Below are 15,462 nucleotides of genomic sequence, written 5' to 3' on the forward strand. Positions count from 1 at the left end.
GGTTTGGCCGGTAGGGATATCCTTGTCTCATCGCACACTAGGGACTCCCGTGGCGGGCCGGGTGCAGTGCACGCTAACCAGGTCGCCAGGTGCACGGTGTTTCCTCTGACACATTGGTGTGGCTCGCTTCCAGGTTGGATGCGCGCTGTGTTAAGAAGCAGTGCGGTTTGGTTGGGTTGTGTTTCGGAGGATGCATGGCTTTCGACCTTCGTCTCTCCCGAGCCCGTACGGTAGTTGTAGCGATGAGACATGATAGTAACTACTAATAATTGGATACACAAAATTGGGGAGAAAAGGGGGTAAAAAAAGAATAAAAAAATAAAAAGAAGATGGAGAAATACCTATGAAGGAAAAATTGAGTTTTGTTGCTGGTACAGTCAACTAGCGCAAAAATAATATTGCGACACTTTCAAAACAATACGATACGATATGATATATGGTAAAACAAATTATATCCCGTTATGTAACTGCATAGATTTTTTGCACTAGTTGTCATGATAGTCACAGAAGACCGCAAACAAGTTGTATTCCATAGAATTAGAATCAATCCGTTCTGATGCTATGATCACCTCTCCTTTATGACATCATGGATTTTCCATGATTATAACAGGTTGATAGATACGGGATCAAGTTTTCTCCCTTCACAAGTACCATCTCACAAGTTCAGCACAAGCATGAGCTGTTATAAAATTGTAACAATAAAAATATTACACGTTGAAAAAATCCATTCTTAGCACAGATGGGAACTATGAGTCCTAACAGTCAGCATAAAACCCAGGAGAGCCCTGTAGTTCTCCCCGGCTGGCTCTGGTTACGGTAGTGCAGGAGAGCCCTGTAGTTGTCCCCGGCTGCCTCTGGTCATGGAAGGGCAGGAGAGGCCACTGGGCCATGAGGGCAAACACAAAGAGTTGCTCTGAGGCCCACTGTCTATCACACACAATCACACACATGCACGTCAAATCAAAGCAAATGTTATTTGTCACATACACTGCGACCTGTATGCTCTAATCAGCTGGTCGTTACATATTCGTCGATAGACCCACTGGCTCCAGGTCATCTATAAGCCTTTGCTAGGTAAAGCTCTGCCTTATCTCAGCTCACCGGTCTCGATAACAACACCCTGTCATTGAAAATAACAACTGACTTGCCCAGTTAAATAAAGGTAAAAAAAGAAATAGGCCATAGAAGAGAAAGAGAAAATGTTTTTTTGCTGGGCTATTTTGCTGGAGCGTGTGTAACACACAAGTATATCTCACTGGTCATCCCCAAAGCCAACACCTACTTTGGCCGCCTTTCCTTACAGTTTTCTGCTGACTGGAACAAATTGCAAAAATCGCTGAAGCTGGAAACTTATATAACCCCTCACTAACTTTAAAGATCAGCCATCTAAACAGCTAACCGATCGATGCACATCTATAAATAGCCCATCCTATGGCCTATTAATTTTTTTGCCTTTATTTAACTAGGCAAGTCAGTTGTTATTTTCAATGACAGACTAGGAACAGTAGGTTAACTGCCTGTTCAGGGGCAGAATGACATATTTGCACCTCGTCAGCTCGGGGGTTTGAACTTGCAACCTTCCGGTTACTAGTCCAACAATCTAACCACTAGGCTACCCTGCCTTACCTGCTCGTGCCATTTGCACACACTGTATATAGACTTTTTTTTTCTTGTGCGGTATGCTTGTTTATTCCATGTGTAACGCTGTGTTGTTGTTTGTGTCGCACTGCTTTTCTTTGTGTTGGCCAGGTTGCAGTTGTAAATGAGAACTCGTTCTCAACTAGCCTACCTGGTTAAATAAAGGTAAAAAATATATGTATATTTTTTAATTAGTAGATGTCATTGCGGGTGCTTCTAGCTCCGACAGTGCAGTAATATCTAACAAGTAATATCTAACAAATTACACAACATATACCCAATACATACAAATCTAAGTAGGAAGGAATTAAGACAGAATTATATATATATGGACGAGCGATGTCAGAATGGAACAGACTAAGATACAGTAGAATAGTATAGAAAGCCGTATATACATATGAGATGAGTAATGCAAGATATGTAAACACACACATGCACATACATGCAGTTCTGTTAATGTACACCACTCCATTGTGTGCTCTAATCTCAAACAAACTCCTGAGGGTCACCCATTCAATGAGACGAATAGGTCATCCCTCATTCCCCAAACCGTTGAATGAGCAGGAGGTCTGTTCAGAGCCAGAATCATCAAATTATTCGGGTCCAGGAAATACAAAAGGAATTCTGTCCCATTCTGGTCAACCCATCCAACATGTGACGACAAACAAAAGTTGTTAAACAGAGACAGAACGGGTATTGTCATTATGAAAACATGTTTGTTGTCCGGTCTGCCCCTCTCTCTCCTCATGGGGAAAATAAACAATTTAGTAGGAATTTCCAGATGGAGGACAAACTGAGCCAACCACCATATCGCTCTGTTCCGCTTCTTCCCTTTCTCCAAAGCCCCATGTCCCCTACCAGTCACTGTGAAATGTGTGATTGTGATTAGAGGGCCAAGTCTCTGTTCTACAATTATCACTCTGCTCATAGAGATAGAGGCAGATTTCTTATTGTACCAGACTGGGAGGGGGTAACCCGACCTGTTGGCGCCGCCCTACTGGTGACACATGATACACTTGTTTTTCTTAAGGACACACTGGGGCTGAATTGCAGTGATCCTCCCCCTACTCTGAACTGAAGCATTCCCCGTGTTACTGGTTTTTGCTGCTAGACACCGAACTCAGATATCTGTGAAAAGCAGAGAGCCAACAAGCGGAGACAGGTGTAGATAATCAAACAGGTACACACACACGCATACTACCTGCCTTACTCTCTCTGACTGAGAGCCAAAAACACACCCATTTCACCTGCCAAGTTTCACCCTTCTCCTTAATCATTTCCTAGAGTTCTCCTCCACTCCCTAACTCCCACCCCTTCAGCGTTGGGTAAGGTTAAGGGGGAAGGTGTGTGTCTCTAAATCAAATCAAATCAAATTGTATTTGTCACATACACATGGTTAGCAGATGTTAATGCGAGTGTAGCGAAATGCTTGTGCTTCTAGTTCCGACAATGCAGTAATAACCAACGAGTAATCTCACAATTCCAAAACTACTACCTTATACACACACAAGTGTAAAGGGATAAAGAATATGTACATAAAGATATATGAATGAGTGATGGTACAGAACGGCATAGGCAAGATGCAGTAGATGGTATCGAGTACAGTATATACATATGAGATTAGTAATGTAGGGTATGGAAACATTATATGAAGTGGTATTGTTTAAAGTGGCTAGTGATACATTTTTCCATCAATTTTTCCATTGTTAAAGTGGCTGGAGTTGAGTCAGTATGTTGGCAGCAACCACTCAATGTTAGTGGTGGCTGTTTAACAGTCTGATGGCCGGCCTCCCAGGTGGAGCAGTGGTTAAGGGCGCTGTACTGCAGCGCCAGCTGTGCCATCAGAGACTATGGGTTTGCGCGCAGGCTCTGTCGTAACCAGCCGCGACCGGGAGGTTCGTGGGGCGACGCACAATTGGCCTAGCGTCGCCCAGGTTAGGGAGGGGTTGGCCGGTAGGGATGTCATTGTCTCATTGCGCACCAGCGACTCCTGTGGCGGGCCGAGCCTAGTGCACGCTAACCAAGGTTGCCAGGTGCACGGTGTTTCCTCCAACACATTGGTGCGGCTGGCTTCCGGGTTGGATGCGCGCTGTGTTAAGAAGCAGTGCAGCTTGGTTGGATTGTGTATTGGAAGACGCATGACTTTCAACCTTCGTCTCTCCCGAGCCCGTACGGGAGTTGTAGCGATGAGACAAGACAGTAGCTACTAAAAACAATTGGATACCACGAAATTGGGGAGAAAACGGGGTCAAAACGGGCCTTGAGATAGAAGCTGTTTTTCAGTCTCTCGGTCCCTGCTTTGATGCACCTGTACTGACCTTGCCTTTTGGATGATAGCGGGGTGAACAGGCAGTGGCTCGGGTGGTTGTTATCCTTGATGATCTTTATGGCCTTCCTGTGACATCGGGTGGTGTAGGTGTCCTGGAGGGCAGGTAGTTTGCCCCCGGTGATGCATTGTGCAGACCTTACTACCCTCTGGAGAGCCTTACGGTTGTGGGCGGAGCAGTTGCCGTACCAGGCGGTGATGCTGCCCGACAGGATGCTCTCGATTGTGCGTCTGTAGAAGTTTGTGAGTGCTTTTGGTGACAAGCCGAATTTCTTCAATCTCCTGAGGTTGAAGAGGCCACGCTGTCTGTGTGGGTGGACCAATTCAGTTTGTCCGTGATGTGTACGCCGAGGAACTTAAAACTTACTACCCTCTCCACTACTGTCCCGTTGATGTGGATAGGGGAGTGCTCCCTCTGCTGTTTCCTGAAGTCCACGATCATCTCCTTTGTTTTGTAGACGTTGAGTGTGAGGTTAATTTCCTGACACCACATTCCGAGGGCCCTCACCTCCTCCCTTTAGGCCGTCTCGTCATTGTTGGTAATCAAGCCTACCACTGTAGTGTCGTCTGCAAACTTGATGATTGAGTTGGAGGCGTGCATGGCCACGCAGTCGTGGGTGAACAGGGAGTACAAGGAGAGGGCTCAGAATGCACCCTTGTGGGGCCCCAGTGTTGAGGATCAGTGGAGTGGAGATGTTGTTACCTACCCTCACCACCTGGGGGCGGCCCGTCAGGAAGTCCAGTACCCAGTTGCAAGGGCGGGGTCAAGACCCAGGGTCTCGAGCTTGATGACGAGTTTGGAGGGTACTATGGTGTTAAATGCTGAGCTATAGTCGATGAACAGCGTTCTCACATAGGTATTCCTCTTGTCCAGATGGGTTAGGGCAGTGTGCAGTGTGGTTGCGATTGCATCGTCGATGGACCTATTGGGGCGGTAAGCAAATTGAAGTGGGTCTAGGGTGTCAGGTAGGGTGGAGGTGATATGGTCCTTAACTAGTCTCTCAAAGCACTTCATGATGACGGAAGTGAGTGCTACGGGGCGGCAGTCGTTTAGCTTAGTTACCTTAGCTTTCTTGGGAACAGGAACAATGGTGGCCCTCTTGAAGCATGTGGGGAAAGCAGACTGGGATAAGGATTGATTGAATATGTCCGTAAACACACCAGCCAGCTGGTCTGCGCATGCTCTGAGGACGCGGCTGGGGATGCCATCTGGGCCTGCAGCCTTGCGAGGGTTAACACGTTTCAATTTCCTCACGCCAGCTGCAGTGAAGGAGAGTCTTGGTAGAAGGTTTTGGTAGAGGGCCGTGTCAGTGGCACTGTATTGTCCTCAAAGCCTGTCTGGGAGCAAGACATCCTGGTCCGCGACGGGGGCTGGTTTTCTTTTTGTAATCCATGATTGACTGTAGACCCTGACACCTCTTGTGTCTGACCCGTTGAATTGAGACTCTACTTTGTCTCTATACTGACGCTTAGCTTGTTTGATTGCCTTGCGGAGGGAATAGCTACACTGTTTGTATTCGGTCATGTTTCCGGTCACCTTGCCCTGATTAAAAGCAGTGGTTCGCGCTTTCAGTGTCGCGCGAATGCTGCCATCAATCCACGGTTTCTGGTTTGGGAATGTATTAATAGTAGCTGTGGGTACGACATCGCCGATGCACTTGCTAATAAACTTGTTCACCGAATCAGCGTATTCGTCAATGTTGTTGTTTGACGCAATACGGAACATATCCCAGTCCACGTGATTGAAGCAATCTTGAAGCGTGGAATCAGATTGGTCGGACCAGCGATTGAACAGACCTGAGTGCGGGAGCTTCCTGTTTTAGTCTCTGCCTATAGGCTGGAAGCAGCAAAATGGAGTCGTGGTCAGCTTTTCCGAAGGGAGGGCAGGAGAGGGCCTTATATGCGTCGCGGAAGTTAGAATAACAATGATCCACGGTTTTACCAGCCCTGGTTGCACAATCGATACGCTGATAGAATTTAGAGGGTCTTGTTTTCAGATTGGCCTTGTTAAAATCCCCAGCTACAATGAATGCAGCCCCAGGATATATGGTTTCCAGTTTACATAGAGTCAAATGAAGTTCGTTCAGGGCCATCAATGTGTCTGCTTGGGGGGAATATATGCAGCTGTGATTATAATCGAAGAGAATTCTCTTGGTAGATAATGCGGTCGACATTTGGTTGTGAGGAATTCTAAGTCAGGTGAACAGAAGGACTTGAGTTCCTGTATGTTGTTATGATCACACCACATCTCGTTAATCATAAGGCATAGCCTTACCAGAAAGATGCTTGTTTCTGTCGGTGCGATGCGTGAAGAAACCAGCTGGCTGTACCAACTCCGATAGCGTGTCTCGAGTGAGCCATGTTTCCGTGAAGCAAATCTCAACCATACTGCCCTAACCCATCTGGACAAGAGGAATACCTATGTGAGAATGCTGTTCATCGACTACAGCTCAGCATGTAACACTATAGTACCTTCCAAACTCGTCATCAAACTCGAAACCCCGGGTCTCGACCCCGCCCTGTGCAACTGGGTACTGGACTTCATGACGGGCCGCCCCCAGGTGGTGAGGGTAGGTAACAACATCTCCATCCCGCTGATTCTCAACACTAATCCCCACAAGGGAGCATTCTGAGCCCTCTCCTTGTACTCCCTGTTCACCCACGACTGCGTGGCCATGCACGCCCCCAACTCAATCATCAAGTTTGCGGACCACACTACAGTGGTAGGCTTGATTACCAACAACGACGAGACGGCCTACAGGGAGGAGGTGAGGGCCCTCAGAGTGTGGTGTCAGGAAAGTAACCTCACACTCAACGTCAATAAAACAAAGGAGATGATTGTGGAATTCAGGAAACAGCAGAGGGAGCACCCCGCTAAAGATCATCAAGGACAACAACCACCCGAGCCACTGCCTGTTCACCCCGCTATCATCCAGAAGGCGAGGTCAGTACAAGGGCATTAAAGCAGGGACCGAGAGACTGAAAAACAGCTTCTATCTCAAGGCCATCAGACTGTTAAACAGCCACCACTAACATTGAGTGGCTGCTGCCAACACACTGACTCAACTCCAGCCACTTTAATAATGGGAATTGATGTAAAATATATCACTAGCCAATTTAAACAATGCTACTTAATATAATGTTTACATACCCTACATTACTCATCTCATTTGTACAGTGGGGCAAAAAAGTATTTAGTCAGCCACCAATTGTGCAAGTTCTCCCACTTAAAAAGATGAGAGAGGCCTGCAATTTTCATCATAGGTATACTTCAACTATGACAGACAAAATTAGAAAAAAAATCCAGAAAATCACATTGTAGGATTTTTAATGAATTTATTTGCAAATTATGGTGGAAAATAAGTATTTGGTCAATAACAAAAGTTTATCTCAATACTTTGTTATATACCCTTTGTTGGCACTGACAGAGGTCAAACATTTTCTGTAAGTCTTCACAAGGTTTTCACACACTGTTGCTGGTATTTTGGCTCATTCCTCCATGCAGATCTCCTCTACAAGCATTTCGCTACACTCGCATTAACTTCTGCTAACCATGTGTATGTGACAAATACATTTGATTTGAGTTGATTTGATAGGGACCCTGGGAGTGAACACCTCCCTCTGCAACTGGATCCTGGACTTCCTGATGGGCCGCCCCTAGATGGTGAGGGTAGGCAACAACACATCTGCCACACTGACCCTGAACACTGGGTCCCCTCAGAGGTGCGTGCTTAGTCCCCTCTCATACTCCCTGTTCATCCACGGCTGCGTGGCCACGCTCGACTCCAACACAATCATTAAGTTTGCTGACAACACAACGGTGGTTAGCCTGATCACCAACGACGATGAGACAACTTATAGGGAGGAGGTCAGTGACTTGGTTGTGTGGTGCCAGGCCAACCACCCCTTTGTCAGCAAGACAAATGAGCTGATCATGGACTACAGGAAATGGAGGGTTGTAGTGGAGCAGGTCAAGAGCTTAAATTTCCTCCGTTTCCACATCACTAAGAAATTATCATGGTCCACACACACCAACACAGTCGTGAAGAAGGCACAACAACGCATGGGCCCTCAGATCCTCAAAAAGTTCTACAGCTGCACCATTGAGAGCATCTCGACTGTCTATACCCCTGCTTGATAAGGCATCTGCTTGGCATCTGACCGCAAGGGGCTACAGGGGGTAGTGCGTACAGCCCAGTGCATAACTGGGGCCAAGCTCCCTGCCATCCAGGTACTCTATACCAGAAGGTGTCAGAGGAAGGCCCTAAAAATGGTCTCTAGCTACTCAAGTCATAGACTGTTCTCTCTGCTACCACATGGCAAGCGATACCGGTGCACTAAGTATGGAAGAAAAAGGACCCCAACAGCTTCTCCTTCTCTTTATCCATACCTATATATACATATCTACCTCAATTACCTCGTGCACCTGCACATTGACATAGTAGTGGTACCTCGTGTATATAGCCAAGTTATCATTACTCATTGTGTATTTATTCCTGATGTTATTATTTTTATATTATTTCTCTTTTTTTTCTCTGCATTGTCAGGAAGGGCCTGTAAGTAAACATTTCACTGTTAGTCTAGACCTGTTGTTTACAAAGCATGTGACTAATAAACATACATTTTATTCATTCAATTTTAGTCCAATTCAAATTTTCTAGCCTGTACTTGTAACTTTGTAGGCCGCATGTGCTGCACTGGAATTGCATGTTCTGTCCCAACTTTATCATGGTTTGAATGAGGTGTGTAATTCCAATCCATATAATACAGTATAATCATTTTTTATTTTTATTTTTTTATTTCACCTTTATTTAACCAGATAGGCAAGTTGAGAACAAGTTCTCATTTACAATTGCGACCTGGCCCAGATTAAGCAAAGCAGTTCAACACATACAACAACACAGACTTACACATGGAGTAAAACAAACATACAGTTAATGATACAGTAGAAAAATAAGTCTATATACAATGTGAGCAAATGAGGTGAGATAAGGGAGGTAAAGGCAAAAAAGGCCATGGTGGCGAAGTAAATACAACATAGCAAGTAAAACACTGGAATGGTAGATTTGCAGTGGAAGAATGTGCAAAGTAAAAATAGAAATAATGAGGTGCAAAGGAGCAAAATATATAAATAAATAAATAAATACAGTAGGGGAAGAGGTAGTTGTTTGGGCTAAATTATAGATGGGCTATGTACAGGTGCAGTAATCTGTGAGCTCTACTGACAGCTGGTGCTCAAAATACAGTATAGTAGTACAGTTCATTCTTGAAAAGATTAGGTACTAGAGCTAGTTTCATATATTTACCAAAGAGAGCATGTAGCTAGCTACATCTAGGGGTTTTTATGTATTGCTGTTGTGCGTAATGTGCAGTAGCCTATATCATATATGTTATTGGATAATGGCACAATCATTTGCGCTTTTTTGAACTTGGGCTCATTAAATGTATTTAATGTCTGGATTTTTGATCAAAGCTCTAATCAAATCCAGACACAGGCCTATTTATATGCTTTATATTCTTTTGAATTACACTTCCGGTTTTGGCGGGAAATACCGGGTTACGCGGGAGAAAAGTGATGGAACATTTGTAAAATACCTGAAAATATTCAACACTAACACCCACCCTATCCCTGTCTAACAGTAATCCACACAGTATCATCCAAATCCAAGATGGCGTAGCAGTCAGACGTCTTTTGTCCTTGTCTTGTTGTGTCCTGTGTATATATATTTTTCTATCTTTTTTCTACGCACATATTTTTATGTTATCTTAACCTCAACTTCAACATACTCTCCTGCAATCCGCCTCACCCAATGTGGTATGGATCTGCTATTTTCTTTACTTTTGAACTGGAACCCCCAACAGCAGCTAGCCAGCTACTTAGCTACTAGCTAGTAGTCAGCTAGCCACTGCTAGCAATCATCAGCTACCTTTAGCCCGGACAACTCTCGCCAGTCTGCACAGCGTTTCTCAAACCAGAGCAAATCTGACTTATTTTTCTCCATATCTCCAGATTCCTACCGCAAGCTCTGAACCTTTTCACCTGGATCATCGCAGCTAGCTAGCTGCTATCCAAGTGGCCACTCCTGGCTAACGTCTCTGTCTCGAAGCAAGAACCAATTAGCCTGGAGCTAGCCTTTGCCAGGCCCATCTCCTGGCTATCCGAAGAGGTCCATCAGCCACTCCTTGGGCTACAATACCTATTTTGCCAATTGGCCTTGATCCCTTTTACTGCCGACATGGATCCCCGCCGACCCATCACGACTGGACTACCGACATAATTCGTACAAGGGGATTTTTCAACTGGCTCCTCCGTCGCGACGTCTTCTGAATGCCCATCTGCCATCCTGCTAGCCCGGCCCTCTAGCTGTCTAGAGCATATCGGACTGTTAGCTGAAGAGACCCATCGGACAAATTCTTTGGCCACTATACCTTTTTTGCCAATTGGTCTGGACCCTTTTACCACACGGAGCCCTGCTGATCCATAACGACTGGTCTGCCGGCGTAACAGCACAAGGGGGCTACAACAAACTTCTTCAAACTTCTTCGCAACGTCCCTCTAAGGCCCTTCTGCTAGCTTACTAGACCCGGCCCACTAGCTGTCTGAATCGATGTGTCTCAGGCCCACCGAGCTACTCACTGGCCCCCTATGATCACTCGGCTACGCATGCCTCTCCCTAATCTCAATATGCCTGTCCGTTGCTGTTTTGGATTGTAATTATTGCCTTATTTCACTGTAGAGCCACTAGCCCTGATCAATATGCCTTAGTTAACCCTTTAGTTCCACCTCCTACACATGCGGTGACCTCACCTGGTTTAAATGATGTTTCTCGAGACAATATCTCTCTCATCGTCGCTCAATGCATAGGTTTACCTCCACTGTATTCACATCTTATCATACTTTTGTCTGTACATTATGCCTTGAATCTATTCTACCGTGCTCAGAAACCTGTTCCTTTTACTCTCTGTTCCAAAAGTACTAGAAGACCAGTTCTTATAGCCTTTAGACGTACCCTTATCCTACTCCCCCTCTGTTCCTCTGGTGATGTAGAGGTTAATCCAGGCCCTGCAGTGCCTAGCTCCAGTGCCTAGCTCCACTCCCATCCCTCAGGCGCTCTCATTTGTTGACTTCTGTAACCGTAAAAGCCTTGGTTTCATATATGTTAACATTAGAAGCCTCCGCCCTAAGTTTGTTTTATTCACTGCTTTAGCACACTCTGCCAACACGGATGTCCTAGCCGTGTATGAATCCTGGCTTAGACCACCAAAAACCCTGAAATTTCCATCCCTAACTATAACATTTTCCGACAAGATAGAACTGCCAAAGGGGGCGGTGTTGCAATCTACTGCAGAGATTTGAGTTCGTTCTTACTATCCAGGTCTGTGCCCAAACAATTCGAGCTTCTACTTTTAAAAATCCACCTTTCCAGAAACAAGTCTCTCACCGTTGCCGTTTGCTATAAACCACCTTCTGCCCCCAGCTGTGCCCTGGACACCATATGTGAATTGATTGCCCCCCATCTATCTTCAGAGCTCGTGTTGTTAGGTGACCTAAACTGGGACATGTTTAACACCCTGGCCATCCTACAATCTAAACTTGATGCCCTTAATCTCACACAAATTATCAATGAACCTACCAGGTACAACCCAAAATCCGTAAACACGGGCACCCTCATAGATATCATACTAACCAACCTGCCCTCCAAATACACCTCTGCTCTCTTCAACCAGGATCTCAGAGATCACTGCCTCATTGCCTGCGTCCGTAATGGGTCTGCGGTCAAATGACCACCCCTCATCTCTGACAAACGCTCCCGAAAACACTTCAGCGAGCAGGCTTTTCTAATCGACCTGGCCCGGGTATCCTGGAAGGATATTAACCTCATTCCGTCAGTAGAGGATACCTGGTTATTCTTTAAAAGTGCTTTCCTCACCATCTTAAATAAGTATGCCCCATTCAAAAAAAATGTAGAACCAGCAACAGATATAGCCCTTGGTTCACTCCAGACCTGACTGCCCCTGACCAGCACAAAAACATCCTGTGGCGTACTGCATTAGCATCGAATAGCCCCCTCGATATGAATCTTTTCAGGGAAGTTAGGAACCAATATACACAGGCAGTTAGGAAATCAAAGACTAGCTTTTTCAAACAGAAATGTGCATCCTGTAGCACAAACTCAAAAAGTTCTGGGACACAGTAAAGTACAAGGAGAATAAGAGCACCTCCTCCCAGCTGCACTGAGGCTAGGAAACACTGTCAACACTGATACATCTGCAATAATTGATCATTTCAATAAGCATTTCTCTACGGCTGGCCATCTTTCCACCTGGCTACTCCTACCCCGGTTAACAGCCCTGCACCCCCCACAGCAACTTGCCCAAGCCTCCCACATTTCTCCTTCGCCAAATCCAGATAGCTGATGTTCTGAAAGAGCTGTAAAATCTGGACCACTACAAACCAGCAGGGCTAGACAATCTGAACCCTCTCTTTCTAAAATGATCCGCCAAAATTGTTGCAACCCCTATTACTAGCCTGTTCAACCTTTCTTTTGTATCGTCTGAGATCCCCAAATATTGGAAAGCTGCCGCGGTCATCCCCCTCTTCAAAGGGGGAGACACTCTAGATCCAAACTGCTACAGACCTATATCTATCCTACCCTGCCTTTCTAAGGTATTTGAAAGCCAAGTTAACAAACAGATCACCGACCATTTAGAATCTCCGCTATGGAATCTGGTTTCCGAGCTGGCCATGGGTGCACCTCAGCCACACTCAAGGTCCTAAATGATATCATAACGCCATCGATAAGAGACAATACTGTGCCGCTGTATTCATCGACCTGGCCAAGGCTTTCGACTCTGTCAATCACCACATTCTTATTGGCAGACTCAACAGCCTTGGTTTCTCAAATGACTGCCTCGAATCGGCTTCCTATTTCGCATCAAAGCATCCTTCACTCATGCTGCCAAACATTTCCTCGTAAAACTGACAATCATACCGATCTTTGACTTTGGGGATGTAATTTACAAAATAGCCCTCAACACTCTACTCAGCAAATTGGATGCAGTCTATCACAGTGCCATCCATTTTGTTACCAAAGCCCCATTTGCTACCCACCACTGCGACCTGTATGCTCTTGTTGGCTGGCACTCGCTTCATATTCATCGCCAAACCCACTGGCTCCAGGTCTTCTATAAGTCTTTGCTAGGTAAAGCCCTGGCTTGTCTCAGCTCACTGGTCACCATAGTAGCACCCACCCGTAGCACGCGCTCCAGAATGTACATTTCACTGGTCACCCCCAAAGCCAATTCCTCCTTTGGTCGCCTTTCCATCCAGTTCTCTGCTGCCAATGACTGTAACGAACTGTAAAAATCACTGAAGCTGGAGACTCATATCTCCCTCACTAGCTTTAAGCACCAGCTGTCAGAGCAGCTCACAGATCACTGCACCTGTACATAGCCCATCTGTAAATAGCCCATCAAACTACCTCATCCCCATACTGTTACTTATTTAATTTATTTTGCTCCTTTGCACCCCAGTATCTCTACTTGCACACTCATCTTCTGCACATCTATCACTCCAGCGTTTAATTGCTATATTGTAATTATTTTGCCTCTATGGCCTATTTATTGCCTTTACCTCCCTTATCCTACCTCATTTGCACTCACTGTACATAGACTTTTTCTGTTGTATTATTGACTGTATGTTTGTTTATTCCAGGTGTAACTCTGTGTTGTTTGTGTCGCACTGCTTTACTTTATCTTGGCCAGGTCGCAGATGTAAATGAGAACTTGCTCTCAACTGGCCTACCTGGTTAAATAAATGGGAAATAAAATAAATAAAAATCATACTCTCCATCTCATCACTCTGTTTTCACTGCCATCTACAGGCTTCCTCTATCCTGGATGTCCCGAGTACAGCTTTTTCAGTCTATGCTTTAGTTACATTTCTAGAATTCCAAGATAGGAAGCGTTCATATATATTATATTCTAATTTACAGATGATATTTCTAATTTACAGATTAGATGGGATGCTTTGGTTTTTGCTTGATTCTAGTCAAAATGACCCCCCCCCCCCCTCAGTGATGATGATGATTATCCTCTTTGATAATTTCCCAGGATTACTCAGTGTTTGTCTTTAATTGTGCCAGCAGATTGTGAATCCCCTGCCAGCGTGTGTGTCATCGTTAAAGGTCATCGTTAAGGACCATTTAACCACCACCTCAGCATGAGCCAGTCTCAATGATGTCACCACTCACAGACACAGGCAGGATGACTCAAGTACTGTGGAGAGAGAGAGGGGAGGCGGGAAGGGGGAGAGAGGGAGGAGGAGGAAGGGAGAAGAGAGGGAGAGGGAAGGAGAGGCAGGAGGGGTGAGGCAGGTGATAGAGGGAGTGGAAAGGGAAGGAGAGGCAGGAGGGGGGAGGCAGGTGATAGAGGGAGTGGAGAGGGAAGGAGAGGCAGGAGGGGTGAGGCAGGTGATAGAGGGAGTGGAGAGGGAAGGAGAGGCAGGAGGGGGGAGGCAGGTGATAGAGGGAGTGGAGAGGGAAGGAGAGGCAGGAGGAGGAGGCAGGTGATAGAGGGAGTGGAGAGGGTAGGAGAGGCAGGAGGGGGGAGGCAGGTGATAGAGGGAGTGGAGAGGGAAGGAGAGGCAGGAGGGGGGAGGCAGGTGATAGAGGGAGTGGAGAGGGAAGGAGAGGCAGGAGGGGTGAGGCAGGTGATAGAGGGAGTGGAGAGGGAAGAAGGGGGAGAAAGAAAGACAGACAGATACAGAGACAAAGAGAGAGACTGGACTTGTGTAAGAGACAGAGACCTCATGGCTAAGTCTGTATATCAGTACAAACATTGAGCTCCGTCATTGCCTGGCAACGCTGGCCATGTCCCAGCTCCTCCAATACACTGGATCTGCCATAAGTCTCTGGACGGGACACACACACGGCTTCCTGTCTCTCAGTGCTGCAATGCATCTGATCCTATCCCCATGGAGAGGGTGGGGGTGCTGCTCTGGTGATGCCAGCAGAGCCACTCTCAGACCTCAGAGCTCACAGCATTGTTTATTCAGCTTGGGTGCAATCACGTCTTGGCTCCCGGATGAAGAGGAATACCAATGTTATTTCATAAATGTATAATCATGACATTGGCATAAATAGAAGCACACAGACACATGCAAAGACAAACATACGCACACACACACACACACACACACACACACACACATTACCCCCCCCCCCCCTCCCCAGATAATACACAGTATTCATGTATTCACCCAGACATTTTCCACAAAGCAGATTTTGTCCTCAGTGAAGAGAGAGAGAGATGTCTTTGTTGGTTATCTCCGTTGGAGAGACGCTGTTTGAGAGACTCTGTTTGGCTCAGCCTAATCAGAACACAAACACGCCTCTGTCATCTATCTCTCAGCCCTCACCCTCTCTGACACACACACACAGCGAAACATAACGGGAACAGCTTTCTCTCCTCTCATCACCAGATTTTCCTTTCCCCCT

This window comes from Oncorhynchus mykiss, chromosome 13, assembly GCF_057628025.1.
Source record: "Oncorhynchus mykiss isolate SJ-2025 chromosome 13, ASM5762802v1, whole genome shotgun sequence".
NCBI lineage: Eukaryota > Metazoa > Chordata > Actinopteri > Salmoniformes > Salmonidae > Oncorhynchus > Oncorhynchus mykiss.